Raw genomic sequence first — 15,438 nt, 5'->3', positions numbered from 1 at the left:
TTTGTTTTTTCTGTAATGTTGGAAACTCATGTTTCTTTCAGATGAAAATATACACACAATGACTTTTTATCATGATCAAAATTATTACAAGACATTCTTTAAAAATTGTAGAGAAACAACAGGATTCCACCCACTGAAACTTCAGCTTCTTTCCCTTTGTTTTTCTCTCTTTGAAGCCATGTAAACCTTTAAATCTAGGTAATTTCTGACTTTGCTTACTCTTGGCTGCCACCCTGATTCATTTCCTTTCAGGACTTCCTGCCTTTTCCAGCTGTTGAAGCAGCGGCCCTGCCTCTGTGTATGTAGTTCAAATTTGTATATCTTAACTGCCCATGAAGTCAATGACTACAGCATTCAGACCATATCTTTAAACTTTTTTTTTTTTTTAATTCCAAAGACTGGAATGAACCTCCCCGAGCTGGTCTTTCCCTCCCTTCAGGACTCCCACCAGGACCCAGCATTCCTTTTGGCAGCTGCGCCACCAACTGAAAAGGAAAACTGAAAAGAGGGATTAAATCCTGAGGTAAAGTTTTCTTTTTAAATCTCTTTTCTCTGAGTTTTTATCATGCATCCATGGCACAATGAGCTCCTTGAATAATTTCCGTTTTGAACATATGTTTATTGTTAGAACGTTTTTGCCTAATTGCAGTTTTCCCTCAGGAAACGCGGTGTTGTTTATATTGTACAGACTCTTAGTCTTTCAGTGATCCCTTTCATTTTTCTAGGTTCAGTGGGACTCTGCTTAAGCATGCCAGGATTGTGGGTCTTCTCATCAAACTGTAGGCTCATAAGGGAAAATGGAATCCACTCCAAGCTCTCATTTTTCTGCTCTCATCTGTACTTCACCCCATATACACACGTGCACATACACACCCTTTAGGGTACTTTCCAGAATACCGAACATGTTATTTAATTCATATATTTCATTAGCTGGAGTTCGATGTAGACTAAGTAGAGCTGCAGTTTGTTAGAGTGAAACAAATGGAGCAAATATTCTTTTCCCACTAAACGAATCTCAGTGTCATATGATTCAGTTTGTTTCTCCTAAGAGGGACAATGGTTTCCATTTTCCTCTTTTATTCTATTGTGTGTTTGTGTGTGCCAGTCGTATCCAACTCTTTGTGACTCTATAGACTGTAGCCTGCCAGGCTCCTCGGTTCATGGGATTTTCTATTAATGTTTCTTAAGTCAATTTTAGACGTTTTAATTTTTAACTTATCACTCAACTGGGTAGATTTGTAGTATTGTGTAGACTGTACTATATAACACATTAAAAGTTTTTGTAATTTTTTGTCATTTTAAGATTTAAGAGACTTCTAGGAACTGATTTTTTAAAGTAAATATCCCTCATCAACCATCTGCCAAAGTATCTTACTCAATAATGTTAGTGGTAGCTCAGCTGGTAAAGGATCTGCCTGCAATACAGGAGACTCTAGTTCAATTCCTGGGTTGGGAAGATCCCCTGGAGAAAGGATAGGCTACTCACCCCAGAATTCTTTGTCTTCCTGCTGGTTCAGATAGTAAAGAATCCACCTGCAATGTGGGAGACCTATGTTCAATCCCTGGGTTGGGAAGATCCCCTGGAGGAAGGCTTGGCAACTCATTCCAGAATTCTTGCCTGGAGAATCCCATGGACAGAGGAGTCTGGTGGGCTACGATCTGCGGGATCGCAAAGAATCAGACACGACTAAGAGACTATGCACAATCCTATATCTTTGGGCTCTCTCCCCTGAATATATCTTCTCATATAGTTCTAAACTCATCATCATCCACTGGTCATGATGAGGCAATGCTAATCCCAGACTGTTACTCCAAGGTTCTTGAATTGGTTACACCCACTTCCCAGATGTGACTAGTATGTAGTCATTATCCTTTTGTTACTCATAGCCCTCCTTCTCTGACAACATTTTTGCAACATGAGGAGTTGAAGTTTTTGTCAGAGGGAAGTTTGCTTTGTCAAATAAACAAACAAAAAAAATCCCCTACAAACTGTGAACACCCTTAACCAAATGAGATAAATCAGGAACACCTTTGACTCTAGTCCGGCCTACCCAGGCAGTATGACCAAGTGAGCAAAGCTGGGAAAACTGAACTCTATTTCTGAGACACACCTCACTTGCTATGAGTCTGAGCAGACTTCCTGCAACTGTTTCCTAATCTCAGTCTGTAAAATGAAAGTAAGATTTATCATCAGGGAGATAATATATATGAAGCACATTCAATATAATTTATTTTCTGGAAAACAATTCATTTTTATAAATCATTTATAAGCAATCTATATTGTTAGAGAGTACCTTAATAGTAGTTTAAAACCATGCTTCCCCAATTTTCTTCTAAATGTAAGCTACTTGGGGATTTTATTAAAATATAAGTTCTGGTTCTGGATTGGAGCCTCAGATTCTGCATTTGTATTACAAGCTATCAAGTGATGACAATAGTGCATGGGGCTTGCATATGTACCATATTTAAATAGCAATTATGAATCAATTATGTAAATATAAGACAATCAGTTCAGGTCAGTTCAGTCACTCAGACATGTCCGACTCTTTGTGACCCCATGAACCACAGCACGCCAGACCTCTCTGTCCATCACCAACTCCTGGAGTTCACCCAAACCCATGTCCATCAAGTCGGTGATGCCATCCAACCATCTCATCCTCTGTTGTCCCCTTCTCCTCCTGTCCTCAATCTTTCCCAGCATCAGGGTCTTTTCAAATGAGTCAGCTCTTCGCATGAAGTGGCCAAAGTATTGGAGTTTGAGCTTCAACATCAGTCCTTCCAATGAACACCCAGGACTGATCTCCTTTAGGATGGACTGGTTGTATCTCCTTGCAACAGTACAAGTTAAATTAAAATGAGTAAGTAAAGAAACTAAAAAGTTTAAGACATGAAATGGAACCAGGAATGATGTTATAAATGTATAACATAATGTTAAGCACATATTATGTGAGAAACAAATTTGTCTGTGTGATTTGTTGCAGACCATATGGAAAATAAATCTGTGTCCTCAATACCTACTTGTTTTTCCGATGACAATTTGTGTGTTTAATAAGAGTTGGTAAGTGGAGTTACATTTCTACTAAATGCTAAATTCCAGAGCCAAAAATAAAAAAAGAAAAGAGAGCCTCATTTATTTTTCTCAACTGATTCAGAATATGCCAGTGTTCAAATGAGGCCTGGAATTGATATTTACCTTTACATAATCTGGAAATTTTAATTTGCTAAGTAATTAATAGAATAAAATGTTTCAAGGAAAACTATTTCATTTACTATGTGAAGCTCAAATCTAATATCTGAATATACTATGTTTATTTCTGCTCTCACTCATTCCTTATATCCAAACTCCAAAGTAACACTATCCCTAAGATCTTAGAAGATTCTGTATGGGAAATACATGTCGTATCATTCATTCATTCATTTATTCAATTCATTTAACACCTATTTTATTCTCGGTACGGCGTTTACCTACTCAGTTCCTCTTCCTTTCACTTCTTGCTCTGTTGAATTTTTGACCAACCACATTATTTGTTCCATTCTTGAAGCTGCTGACATGTTCCAGAATTTTTTCTGGACCTAACAAGGGATTACAGATGCAAACAGATAGGATAATTAAGAAGCATCATGAAGACAGCAATTTAATATGGAATATTTAATTTTCTAAAATGCCCAGACCACATAGCTCTCACCTGCATCCTTGTTTTAGTGTCTTGCTGGCTCTAAACCTATTTGTGTCCTGTGCTGAGACTGCTTTTTCATTTAGATACTCTTTTCTAGTCTCCTCAGGTCCCCAAATCTTTTACTCTGTGAGCAGTAATGAAGATGTAAAATTCAAATTATTTTTCCTATATTTCTAGCATAAGATGCCATATATTTTTAGACAAATGCATTATATAATAATAACTTTTATTGGGAAAACTAAAAAAATGCATTATTGTGGGCATATCCACCAATTGTCAGACATAAAATATGATATATAATGCGTATCTTATAGTTTAAAATGAAAAATACATGCAGATTTTTCTCTCCTAGACTTTTTTAAACATTATTTATTATTTTGGCTGCACTGGTTGTTGGTTGCTGTGTGCAGGCTTTCTCTAGTGGCAGAGAGTGGGAGCTGCTTTTCATTGCGGTGTGCGGGCTTCTCATTGCAGTGGCTTCCCTTGTGGAGCACGGGCTCTAGAAAGTTGGAGCTTCCATAGCTGCTGCACTTGGGCTCAGTAGTTGTGGCACACGGACTTAGTTGCTCCACTGCATGTGGGATATTTCAGACGAGGGATCGAACCTGTGTCACCTGTATATTCTTAACCACTGGACCATCAGGGAAGCCCCTCTTCTAGACTTTTTTTAAGAGCCTGGAGAATGGGGTCTAGCAGGGTGTGGAGAAGTTATCTCTAAAACACAAGGCTGTTACGCAATATATTTTCCCTAATCTAAAGCATTTCTTTTTCTATAGAAAAGCATGTGAGTTTAAATAGCAGCTAGCTTTTATGTTAGTGGTTTTTTTGTGTGGTTCCCATTACACAGATTGTTAGCTTAACAAGTTTCAACAATTTTCAAATCACCAAATTACTTTCAAAATATTTTCCTGATAAAATATTTGTATCAATTTGCCAATCAGCAATCAGCAGTCTTTGATGTCTAGTTATAATTATTTGCTAGAGGCAATACAAGTTTATCTGAGATACATAATTTATGTTGTTAATTCAAACTCTATTCATCTTGTTGTATACATTATCTATCATTATTATTGATTGACAAGTTCTCAGAAATAAATAGGAGAAGGCAATGGCACCGCACTCCAGTACTCTTGCCTGGAAAATCCCATGGATGCAGGAGCCTGGTAAGCTGCAGTCCATGGGGTCGCTAAGAGTCGGACACGACTGAGTGACTTCACTTTCACTTTTCACTTTCATGCATTGGAGGAGGAAATGGCAACCCACTCCAGTATTCTTACCTGGAGAATCCCAGGGACGAGGGAGCCTGATGGGCTGCCGTTTACGGGGTCGCACAGAGTCGGACATGACTGAAACGACTTAGCATTAGCAGCAGAAATAAATGGAATAGTAGATTATAATGGATCTTAAAATTTCTACATTCTACCTTTCCTTCTATTTCTGAGAGGCTTATGTTCCTTGAAGGCAGAGAGAAGGGTTGTAAAATCAGAAACACATTAGCAAGAGCCAGGCTACAGTTTCATATCCAAAGTTCAGTGAAGATGAAGTGGAAAAAGTAAATAATGATGAGCTCTATGTGATGGTTAATTTTGTGTGTCAAAATGATTGACACACAGGAAACCCATATATTTGGTCAAAAATTATTATCAGTGTGCCTGTTAGTGTATTTCCTGGATGAGATTAACATTTGAATTATTATAGGAACAAAACAAAGTACCCTCCTTAGTGTGGACAAGCCTTATCCAGTCAGTTGAAGGTCTGAATCACATAAAAAGGCAGACGCTCTGGGAGTCAGGTGGAATTCCTCTTGCCTGACTGTTTTTGAGCTGGGATATCATGTTTTCCTATCTTCACACTTAAACATGAGTTCTCATTGGGTCTCAAGCCTGCAGGCCTTCAGAAGGGAACTACACCATTGACTGTCCTGGGTCTCCAGCTTGGGATAACTTGATTCTATTTCTCTGGAGAATCCTGACTAATATACTCTCAAAATGTTTTGAATAGGTTAGCAGATCAATAAGATTCTAATTCAGGATTAGTATTATTCAGGATTGTTATGATAAGAATAGTTACCACTCAAAATATGCAAGACAATTTTTATTGTATATAAATACATACATAAAGAGATTTATCGTATGTAATTGGCTTAGATGATTTTAGAGGTGGACACATCCCAAGATGTGCAAGATGATTTGCAAGCTGGAGACCCAGAATAGCTGGTGATTTAATTCCAATTGAGTCTGAAATCTAAGAACAATGAGAGTTAATGGTATAGTTTAATTCGAAAGCTGCCAGGCTTCAGACTCAGGAAAAGTTGATGTTTTAGTTCCAACCGGAAGGCAGGAAAAAAAATGTATTACACCTCAAAGGCTATCAGGTAGGATGCATTCATTCTTACTCAGATTTATTGTTCTAATCAGGCCTTAAATTCACAGAACGAGGTCATTCCACACTAGGGAGGACAATCTGCTTTACTTAGTATTGCCCATTTAAACATTAATCTCATCCCAAAACATCCTTACAGAAACACTCAGAATAATGTTTGACCAAATGTCTGGGCATCTGGTGGCCCAGTCCAGTGGACACATAAAATTAATCATCATAGCTTCTAGGAAAAATAGAGTATCATAAATTAAATGTTCCCCTTTGTGTGAAACAACCAACAGGAATGTGGATAGAAAACAACTTGGGCCCTATTATTTCCCCTATTTACTGCTTTGAGAGAATTACTGGGCTACAACTCAGGGAGGAAAACCCAGGTACAACATCAGAAATCCAATAGAAAGTATCAGGCAAACAAATTAGCAGAAGGCAATCATAGTGAAAGGAAAAATTAGGTAATTGAAAATAATCTAGAACTAACACAGATGTTAGAGTTAGCAAACAAATGTATTAAAACAATCATTATAACAATATTCAATATGCTCTAAAAGTTTTCTGCTTTATTGACTATGCCAAAACCTTTGACTGTGTGGATCACAATAAACTGTGGAAAATTCTGAAAGATGTGGGAATACTAGACCACCTGATCTGCCTCTTGAGAAACCTGTATGTAGGTCAGGAAGCAACAGTTAGAACTGGACATGGAAAAACAGACTGGTTCCAAATAGGAAAAGGAGTACATCAAGGCTGTATATTGTCACCTTGCTTATTTAACTTATATGCAGAGCACTTCATGAGGAACGCTGGGCTGGAGGAAGCACAAGCTGGAATCAAGATTGCCGGGAGAAATATCAATAACCTCAGATATGCAGATGACACCACCCTTATGGCAGAAAGTGAAGAGGAACTAAAAAGCCTCTTGATGAAAGTGAAAGTGGAGAGTTAAAAAGTTGACTTAAAGCTCAACATTCAGAAAACTAAGATCATGGCATCTGGTCCCATCACTTCATAGCAAATAGATGGAGAAAAAGTGGAAACAGTGACAGACTTTATTCTTTTGGGCTTCAAAATCACTGCAGATGGTGATTGCAGCCCTGAAATTAAAAGACACTTACTCCTTGGAAGAAAAGTTATGACCAACTTAGGCAGCATATTAAAAAGCAGAGATATTACTTGGCCAAAAAAGGTCCATCTAGTCAAGACTATGGTTTTTCCAGTGGTCATGTATAGATGTGAGAGTTGAACCATAAAGAAAACTGAGCACTGAAGAATTGATGCTTTTGAACTGTGGTGTTGGAGAAGATTCTTCAGAGTCCCTTGGACTGCAAGGAGATCCAACCAGTCTATCCTAAAGGAAATAAGTCCTGGGTGTTGATTAGAAGGACTGATGCTGAAGCTGAAACTCCAATACTTTGGCCACCTGATGAGAAGAGCTGACTCATTTGAAAAGACCCTGATGCTGGGAAAGATTGAAGGTGGGAGTAGAAGGGGATGACAGAGGATGAGATGGTTGGATGGCATCATTGACTCAATGGGCATGAATTTGGGTAAATTCTGGGAGTTGGTGATGGACAGGGAGGCCTGGCATGCTGTGATTCATGGGGTCACAAAGAGTTGGACATGACTGAACTGAACTGAACTGAACTGAAAAGTTGAGACAGGAAGAGTATAATCATTTCCCAAATGATCTTCTAGAGATGAAAACTATAATGTCTGAGGGGAAAAAAAAAAAAAAAAAAAAAAAACATTGGAAGGGATTAAAATCAGATTGCACATTGCAAAAGAAAAAGTTAGTAAATATAAAGAAATATAGCCATAGACATTATCTGAACTGAAACACAAAGAGAAAAAAAATTTTTTTTTAAGATTAAAGGAGCTTCAATGAGCTGTAAACAAATTCATGTATCTTTTAGTATCAGAAGGAAGAGAAAGAGACCCTCAAAAAAGGTATTTGAAGAAATATTGAATGCAAACCCCAAATTCACAGAAGTTCAATAAACAGGAAGCACAGGCACACATACAAACCCATGAAAATAACCACATGAAGGCCCATCATAATTTAATTGCTCAAAACCAGTGATATTATAGAATATCTTAGAAGCAGACAAAAAAAACAAATGCATTATACACAGAAGAACCAAGGTGAGAAAGACAACACATTTCTTGTAAGAAAAAATAAGGAGAAACAAGATGGTGGAGGAGAAGGTGGGTGTGGTGTACTTCTCTCTCCATGGATGCATCAGCAATACACCTTAAGACGAAGATCTTGCAGAACACCAGTTGAGAGTGGGCAGGAGCCTTTGACCACTGGAAAGGAATATATAGTTGCACACAAATCACAGTAGGATGAAGGAAGGAGGGGAAAAAAAGGAGAGTTATCAGGACTAGACATGTACCCGGGGGGTGGGGGACCTGAAGCAGGGATCAGATACCCACATCAGGGCAATTGTTTGGGACACAGGAGAAGCATTTGAGGCTGTTGGAGAGTGCAGCAGCTCATCTGTGACAGTCTGAAAGGAATGAGAACCACACAATCTTTGCCGCAGCCCTACCTACCTGGACAGGATTCGAGTCCCCTGGAATGTGAAGTGACTTGGAGCTGGACTGTAGGGATTGGAGAGCAATCCCAGGGTGAAATCTGCTGTTCACTGCAGGGAGACAGTGAGAGGGGATATGAGGGAGGAGGTGGAGGGGGAAATACCTTGGAAGGAAAGCTGACCAGCCATGGAGGTAAGGCAAAACTGCTGAGTCACACACAGAGGGTGGAGCCATCACTGTAGCCTCTCTTTCCCTACATGCAAGAGCCAGCAGCTGACCAATAGACCCAAGAGAGGGTATCTCTTTAAGTGCCTGATGCCCTGAGCAACAGAGAAAGATCAGATATAGAGATCCTTTGAAACCAGGTGCCAGAGGCTAGAAAAAAAACTAATAGCACCATATTTCCTGCACCAATGGCTGCTGGCTCCCCTGTGTACACGGCATTGCCAAGGTCCCCATGATCCAAGCAGCTGCAACACCTCCACATCTGGTCCTCACTGAAGCAGACCTAAAACCTCCAGGGCAGCCTCAGGAGCAAATTCCTGTGGACGACCCACATACAGAGGTGGAAATAAAACCACAATTGAACCCCAGGGGCAGTGTGGCTAAGGAATAGGATTGAAAACCTTCCCAATAACTGTACAAGCTGCAGTTTAAATCCACATGATCAACTAGGCAGACTCTGTCTATGGAATATATAAAAGGGCAATGAGAGTTCCCACAAAAGAAAATGCAGTAGCTCTGGTACCTGTGGACAGTGGAGGCAAGAACATGCAGCATTAGAGCCAGGAACATGCAGGAGTAGGGTCAAGTTAGTCTGAGCTGTCCCCATAGCAGGTCCAGAGACCAACCAACCCGTTCTTGGAAGACATTTTAAGGAGGCAGAGGTGGACTATCCAAGAAAAATGTCTATTATTATTCTTATATTTTAATTTGTTCTGTAATTGGCTCTGGATTTTTCTTCCCTGTTCCTGTGGTTGATTTTATTATTGATATTACTCTATTTAAGCTTTTGAGAACTTTTTTTAAATCCAATTTTTCATTTCCTTTATATATTTCTACCTCTATGTTGGCCTTTTGCAGTTCTGTGGAATTTTTTTTTCTTTTAAAAATTTTTTCTAAAATTTATTTTTTGATATTTTTCATATATATATATATAATATGTTTGTGTGTGTGCTAAGAAGCTTCAGTCATGTCTGACTCTTAGTGACACTATGGACTGTAGCCCACCAGGCTCCTCTGTCCATGGGGTTCTCCAGGCAAGAATACTGGAGTGGGTTGCCATGCCCTCCTCCAGAGGATCTTCTCAACCCAGGGATCAAACCCCCATCTCATTATGTCTGTTGCATTAGCAGGCAGGTGTTTTACCCCTAGCAATACCTGAGAAGTGCCACCCCCCTTTTTTATATACTTGGATTTAACTTTGCTTTTCTATTTTTTTCTTTTTCTTTCTTTTATTCATCATGTTTGTTAGTTTTTGTTTGTTTTCTTTGCTTTATTTCCTAGTTGGCATTCTGCTTTGGTTTTGTTTTTCAGTTTGTGTTTTACTTAGCTTTGATTTTAATTGGTCTATATCATTTTTGGTTTCCTTTGCTCACTGGGTCACTCTCTTATACTTTCTTTGGACTGTTTTGGTTTTGTTTGTGTGTTTGTGTGTGCATGGGTGTATATTCTACTGTTTAAAAATTATTAGTCTGATTTTGTACTTACCATTGTCTAAGGGTCATTTTTTGTTTCTTGTTTTATTTTTTCTTTTGTTCTTGTCTATTTTAATCATCTTTAATGGCATAACTTACAAATTGTGTAATCTCAGATCCCTGGCCAGAAATCGAGCCTGAGCCTTTGGACTGAAAGTGTTGAGTCCAGGACCCTAGACTGCCAGAGAACTTCTAATCCCAGGGAGTATTAGTTAGTGAGAACTGTCATGAAGGCCTCCAACTATATACAAGACCTGGCATCACCCCGTTGCCCACAACACCCAGTGAAGGACACCTTGCCCAAATCAGCAAGACAAAATTATAAACCCAGTCATCAGTACAGAGGATTCCCAAAGACACTCCAAAATATACCACCTCACACAGCCCTCCCCATTAGAGGGGAAAAAAACCAAAACCTCACCACCTCCCACCAGAACACAGGCACAATTCATTCCCAGTACAAAGCTTACACAAACCACTGGACCAAACTTACCTACTGAGGGCAGAAACCAAATGGAAGAAGGAATATGATCCTAAAGCCTATGAAAAAATGACCTCAAGCACAGTAAGTTAGAAAAATTCTGAAAAAGAATTCAGAGTAATTATAACAAGATGATACACAACCTCAAAAGTAGAATGGAGAAAATGAAAGACTTGATTAACACATTTAGCAAGGACCTAGAAGAAATAAAGGAAAAACAAACAGAGATGAACAACACAGCTACTGAAATTAAAAATACTCTAGAAGGAATCAATATCAGAAAAACTGAGACAAAAGAATGGATAAGTAAGCTGGAAGGTAGAATGGTGGAAATAATAGCTGAAGAGCAGAATAAAGAGATAAGAATGAAAAAAATTGAGGATGTCTCAGAGATCTCTGGGAAAATATTAAACACATCAACATTTGAATTATAGAGGTCCTAGAAGAAGAAGATAAAAAGAAAGGGTCTGAGACAATTTTTCAAGAGATAATTGAAAACTTTCACATCATGGGAAAGGAAATAGACCAAGTCCAAGAAGTGCAGAGAGCCCCATACAGGATAAACCCAAGGAGAAATACACTGAAACACATAATAATCAAACTAATAAAGATTAAATTCAGAGAAAGAATATTAACTGTAGCAAAGGAAAAGCAATAAGTAACATACAAGGGAAACCCCATACAATTAACAGCTGATCTTTCAGTAGAATCTCTGCAAGCCAGAACAGAAAGGCAGGATATATTCAAAATACTGAAAAGAAAAAAATCTACAACCAAGATTACTTTACCCAGCAAGGATCTCATTCAAAATTGATGGAGAAATCAAAAACTTACAGACAGTAAAAGTTAAGAAAATTTAGCAACACCAAGCCAGCTTTACAACAAATGTTAAAGGGACTTCTATAGATAGGAAACACAAGAGTAGGAAAACACCTACAAAATCAAACTCACAACAATTAAGACAATGCCAGTAGGAACATATGTATCAATACCTATTTTTAATGTAAATGGATAAAATGCTTCAACCGAAAGAAAAAGACTGGCTGAATGCATACAAAAGCAAGACCCATATAGATACTGTTTACAATAGATCCACTTCACACCTAGAGACACATACAGACTGAAAGTGAGAGGATGGAAAAAGGTATTCCATTCAAAAAGAAATCAAAAGAAAGCTGGAGTAGCAATTCTCATATCAGACAAAATAAACCTTAAAATAAAGAATATTGTAAGAGATGAAGGACGCTCATTATGATCAAGGGATTAATCCAAGAAGAAGGCATAACAATTGTAACTATTTATGCCAACATAGGAGAACCTCAATACATAAGGCAAATACTAATAGACATAAAAGAGGAAATTGACAGCAACACAATAATAGTAAGGGACTTTAACACCCTACTTACACCAATGGACAGATTATCAAGCCATAAAATTAATAAGGAAACACAAGTCTAAAATGACACATTAGGCCAGATGGAGCTAATTGGTATCTTCAGGACATTACCTCCAAATGCAGAATACACTTTCTTCTCAAGTTCACATGGAACATTCTCCAAGACAGACCCCAACATGGGTCACACATAAAGCTTCAGTAAATTTAAGATAATTGAAATTATATGAAGCATTTTTCTGATCATAACACTATGAGACTAGATATCAATTATAGGGGAAAAACTGTAAAAAAACCCCACAAAAACATGGAGATTAAACAATACATTTATAAATAATGAACAGGCTACTGAAGAAATTAAAGAGGGAAATAAAAGTATTCCCAGAAACAAATGACAATGAAAATATGAAGACCCAAGACCTATGGGATGCACCAAAGGCAGTTCTAAGAGGGAGTTGATAGCAATACAATCCTGCCTCAAGAAACAAGAAAACCATTGAATAGACAACCTAACTTTACACCTGAAATAACTTGAAAAAGAAGAATAGAAAACCCCAAAATTAGCAGAAGGAAAGAAATGATAAAGATCGGAGCAGAAATAAATGAAGGAAACAATAGTAAAGATTAGTAAAACTAAGATCTGATACTTTGAGAATATAAGCAAAGTTTACAGACCATCAACCAGAATCATCAAGAAAAAAAGAAGAATCAAATCAACATAATTAGAAATGTAAAAGACTAAGATACAACAGACAACATAGAAATAAGAAGGATCATAAGAGACTATTTCGAGCAACTATATGCCAATAAAATGGACACCTGGAAGAAATGGAGGCAAAAATATGCAATGGGGAAAAGATGGTCTCTTTAATAAGTATCCTGAAAAATTGGACAGCTACTCTTGAAAGAATGAAATTAGAACACTTTTTAAGATCATACACAAAGATAAACTCAAAATGGATTGAAGTCATAAATATAAGACCAGAAACTATAAACTCTTAGAGAAAACATAGGCAGACATTCTATAACATAAATCGCAGTAATATCCTCTATGACCCACCTCCCAGAGTAATGGAAATAAAAACAAAAATAAACAAGAAAGACAATTAAGCTGAAAAGATTTCATGGCAAAGGAAACTATAAACAAGGAAAAAATAATACCTTGGGAAAATGGGAGAAAATAATAGCAAATGAAACAACTGAAAAGGGAATAATTTCCAAAATATAAAAGCAGCTCATGAAATCAATACCAGAAAAAAAAAACAAAACAAACAAACAAACCCAATAAAAAAGTGAGCAAAAGACCTGAACAGACATTCCTCCAAAGAAGACATATAGATGGCTAATAACGCGTGAAAATAAGCTCAACATCACTTATTCAGTTCAGTTCAGTCACTCAGTCGCTTCCGATTCTTTGTGATCCCATGAATCACAGCAGGCCAGGCCTCCCTGTCCATCACCAACTCCCGGAGTTCACTCAGACTCACGTCCATCGAGTCGGTGGTGACATCCAGCCATCTCATCCTCTGTGGTCCCCTTCTTCTCCTGCCCCCAATCCCTCCCAGCATCAGAGTCTTTTCTAATGAGTCAACTCTTCGCATGAGGTGGCCAAAGTACTAGAGTTTCAGCTTTAGCATCATTACTTCCAAAGAAACCCCATGGCTGATCTCCTTCAGAATGGACTGGTTGGAACTCCTTGCAGTCCAAGGGACTCGCAAGAGTCTTCTCCAACACCAAAGATCAAAAGCATCGATTCTTCAGTGCTCAGCTTTCATCACAGTTCAACTCTCATCCATACATGACCACAGGTAAAACCATAGCCTTGACTAGATGGACTTTGTTGGCAAAGTAATGTCTCTGCTTTTGAATATGCTATCCAGGTTGGTCATAACTTTCCTTCCAAGGAGTAAGCGTCTTTTAATTTCATGGCTGCAGTCATCAGCTGCAGTGATTTTGGAGCCCAAAAAAATAAAGTCTGACACTTTTTCCACTGTTTCCCCATCTATTTCCCATGTAGTGATGGGACCAGATGCCATGATCTTCATTTTCTGAATGTTGAGCTTTAAGCCAACTTTCTCACTCTCCTCTTTCACTTTCATCAAGAGGCTTTTTAGTTCCTTTTCACTTTCTGCCATAACGGTGGTGTCATCAGCATATCTGAGGTTATTGATATTTCTCCCAGCAATCTTGATTCCAGCTTGGGCTTCTTCCAGCCCAGAGTTTCTCATGATGTACTCTGCCTATAAGTTAAATAAGCAGGGTGACAACATACAGCCTTGATGTACTCCTTTTCCTATTTGGAACCAGTCTGTTGTTCCATATCCAGTTCTAACTGTTGCTTCCTGACCTGCATATAGGTTTCTCAATATATAGGTCAGGTGGTCTGGTATTCCCATCTCTTTCAGAATTTTCCACAGTTAATTGTGATCCACATAGTCTAAGGCTTTGGCATAGTCAATAAAGCAGAAATAGATGCTTTCTGGAACTCTCTTGCTTTTTCCATGATCCAGCGGATGTTGGCAATTTGATCTCTGGTTCCTCTGCCTTTTCTAGAACCAGCTTGAACATCTGGAAGTTCACGGTTCATGTATTGCAGAAGCCTGGCTTGGAGAATTTTGAGCATTACTTTACTAGTGTGTGAGATGAGTGCAATTGTGTGGTAGTTTGAGCATTCTTTGGCATTGCCTTTCTTTGGGACTGGAATGAAAACTGACCTTTTCCAGTCCTGTGGCCACTGCTGAGTTTTCCAAATTTGCTGGCATATTGAGTGCAGCACTTTCACATTATCATCTTTCAGGATTTGAAATAGCTCCACTGGAATTCCACCACCTCCACTAGCTTTGTTCATAGTGATGCTTTCTAAGGCCCACTTGACTTCACATTTCAGGATGTCTGGATCTAGGTCAGTGGTCACACCATCATGATTATCTTGGTCATGAAGATCATTTTTGTATAGTTCTTCTGTGTATTCCTGCCACCTCTTCTTAATATCTTCTGCTTCTGTTAGGTCCATACCATTTCTGTCCTTTATCGAGCCCATCTTTGCATGAAATGTTCCCTTGGTATCTCTAATTTTCTTGAAGAGATCTCTAGTCTTTCCCATTCTGTTGTTTTCCTCTATTTCGTTGCATTGATTGCTGAGGAAGGCTTTCTTATCTCTTCTTGCTATTCTTTGGAACTCTGCATTCAGATGCTTATATCTTTCCTTTTCTCCTTTGCTTTTTGCTTCTTTTCTTTTCACAGCTATTTGTAAGGCCTCCCCAGACAGCTATT

At 38.4% G+C, this 15,438-nt stretch overlaps 1 protein-coding gene across 4 annotated transcripts in view; it reads left to right on the top strand.

The window, feature by feature from the left end:
• The first annotated feature begins 225 nt into the window (after positions 1 to 225).
• SULT1B1 (sulfotransferase family 1B member 1) overlaps positions 226 to 15,438 on the top strand; it is a 43,318-nt gene continuing 28,105 nt past the window's right edge. The window contains exons 1-2 of one of the 4 annotated variants that reach the window (XM_010806164.4): positions 226 to 298; positions 398 to 523. The gene's annotated coding sequence lies outside the window, so the exon portion shown is untranslated. The other 3 variants (XM_059887518.1, XM_005208039.4, XM_015471658.3) reach the window with 3 other exon arrangements.

The sequence above is a fragment of the Bos taurus genome, chromosome 6 (assembly GCF_002263795.3).
Source record: "Bos taurus isolate L1 Dominette 01449 registration number 42190680 breed Hereford chromosome 6, ARS-UCD2.0, whole genome shotgun sequence".
In the NCBI taxonomy this organism is placed as follows: domain Eukaryota; kingdom Metazoa; phylum Chordata; class Mammalia; order Artiodactyla; family Bovidae; genus Bos; species Bos taurus.
This window is presented reverse-complemented; position numbering and strand designations above follow the sequence as displayed.